The sequence below is a fragment of the Electrophorus electricus genome, chromosome 17 (genome assembly GCF_041902795.1).
Source record: "Electrophorus electricus isolate QZ-2024a chromosome 17, ASM4190279v1, whole genome shotgun sequence".
Classification (NCBI taxonomy): domain Eukaryota; kingdom Metazoa; phylum Chordata; class Actinopteri; order Gymnotiformes; family Gymnotidae; genus Electrophorus; species Electrophorus electricus.
The window spans coordinates 7,582,501-7,585,000 of NC_137513.1; the positions used below are offsets into that span (position 1 = coordinate 7,582,501).

Genomic DNA, 2,500 nt, shown 5'->3' on the forward strand with positions numbered 1-2,500 from the left:
TAACAACAAAATGCAACTGACGTGTTGTACATAGTTAAGAACGGAAGGAAATAAATAACATCAGGATAAACACAAACACATGCCTGATTGTCTGTAATGGTAAAATGCTGAAGTACGTTTGTTTTATGTTTTAGAGAACGTGATGGAGGAAGCCAGTGAGCAGCAGGCTTACAGCTTCAGTGCAGCACCTCCAAGGGAGCGCTCCCCATTCAGCCTGAGACGAGAGCGTGGAGCAGCCTGCTGTACCTGGGCTGCAGAAGGGGTGGGAGATGAGAGTGTGGAAGTCAATGAAGTGGTGTTAAAGTAGGGCTGTTATGGTCCCTTCTCCTTTGCCAGTGAGTAGATACACCACTGAAAAAGGAATTAGAGTAATTGAACTGAGATGTTTAGATATCGACTATTGAGCTGCGATGTACTTAACAGTTTTTACAGATTTTTACAAAGTTGATTTGTTTACCAAATCTTAGGTCTCAGTCAAAAATAACACCTAGTTTATTGACATTTATTTGGGCATACTTTGGGAGTCATCTTAGAAAATCTGACCAGATTTCTAGTCACTTTAGGGGAATCAAAAAGAATTATGTTACTTTTACTTGTGTTTAATTAAAATGGCTTTCCACCCAGGTCTTGATATCATCTGTGCATTCAGTGAGACACCTTAATGGATATAAATCACTTTAGAGGAAAATAAAGCTGTAACAATGAAATGAGATGTTTTCTGCAAATATGACAGAGAACTTATATAACAAGAACAGGACGGACGCAACGTTGATCCTTGAGAAGCCCCACAGCTATCAGTGTCAACATATGAAAAGTAGTTGAACAGGTCCTGTGATGAAGGTATGATATGAAACTGTTCTCAGTAAACCAGACATATGCAGAAGGATATGCACAATGAGGATACCATAATCTACTATGTCAAATACTTCTGTAAGGTCTAGCAGGTCTAACAGCATTAAGATGGCATTGTTAATCAACAGTAAATGACAAATCATTTGTGACTTTTAAAAAATCTGTCTCTGTCATGGAGAGCCTTAAAACTCTAAAACATACCAGACTGTATGTTTTCAGGAATACGTTTTATTAAGTTTAAAATACCCCACTTGCCCTACCCCAGGCTGTCTTTCCTTCTACCAGAGGCCTGGGAGATTGAGGGTCCTGCTTAGTATCTTAGCTGCTCCCAGGACGGCACTCTTCTGGATGAAGATCTCCAATGTTGTTCCTGGGATCTGCTGGGGGCATTCTCCCAGTTTGGGGGTCACTGCTCCCAGTACTCCGAGTACCACGGAGCCACTGGTGCCTTCACCTTCCACATCTTTTCCAGCTCTCCTCACGGCCATTGGTGTTTCTCCAGCTTGCCGTGTTCCTTGTCCTTGATGTTGCTATCGCTTGGGACCACAACATCTCTCACTTCTGCTCTTTGTCCGTCGCTACTCTGTCCGGTTGGTTAGTGATTACCATTTTTTTCAGTGTGTATCTGGAAGTCTCACATAAAGAAACTGACAAAATTGTTACCAACCTTAATCATTCTGCACATCCTTTGAGGGTGTATTCGACTTTAACCTTGGAACTTCCAGCCTGTACTCAGCACAGATGTTGCTGTATACTATGCCAGCCACTTGGTTATGGCCTTCCATTTACGCTCTGCCTGCCTGCGTCTTGTGTCCGGTATTATGTGCTGAATTGTCTTAGGGCATCTTTGCACAACCTGCATCTGGGGTCCTGTCTGGTGTGGTAGATCCCAGCTGCTACTGATCTCGTATTCAGAGCTTGTTCCTGTGCTGCCGCAATTCGTGCCTCTGTGCTGTCTTTCAACACAGCCTTTTCCAGCCTTTGGTAGGATTTCTCCATATTAGCCACTTCCATTATTTCCATTATTTGGTACATAACGTGCAGATCGTAGGTAGTGGCTCCGATGCTCCCTAGTCATTGGCCCACCTGCTTCCACTTAGTGTACTATCTCAGAGTCTTGGAGTTGGAATTAAACCCTCTGTGCATTGTGAAGAGTTTCTTGTCTCGATGTCTGTGACTTCTATCTCCTCCTTTGTCAAACTTATTATGCCATCAGGTATCTGACGACTTGTAGAGCGTAGATGTGTTGATAGCCTGGGCTTTCAGTTAACAGGTCCCCTCTATTAGCAGCTAGTTAATTTGTGTTGCCAGGTATTAATAGAGTGCAGTTAGCTCCTTGCTGCATGGAGTGCAGTTAGCTTCTTCAGCCAGTCTTCTTGGACAACGACATCTGTCAGCACGATGGTTAATGGATCCTGTTCAGGGAGGTTGCTGTAGTCTGCTCTCAGATTCAATAAGCACTGCGCATATTTGTTGTGTGATACCTCCTTCTCCATATGCTTATTCAGTATTGTACAGCCTTGTTCTCTTGCTGTTACACTTTGTACACTTGGTTTTTGGATGACTCGTGGGAGAACATCCTGTTTACTTTCCTGGCACAAGGTATGTCCCTTGGTCTTGTCAATCTACTTAGCCATGATCTTCACTC

At 43.3% G+C, this 2,500-nt stretch overlaps 1 long non-coding RNA gene across 1 annotated transcript in view; it reads left to right on the forward strand.

Annotated features, from left to right (window-relative positions):
- LOC145651819 (uncharacterized) overlaps positions 1-854 on the forward strand; it is an 18,457-nt gene extending 17,603 nt beyond the window's left edge. The window contains exon 4 of the long non-coding RNA XR_014117871.1: positions 135-854. This is a non-coding gene — a long non-coding RNA (uncharacterized LOC145651819). The remainder of the gene's footprint in view (positions 1-134) is intronic.
- Positions 855-2,500: the final 1,646 nt, after the last annotated feature.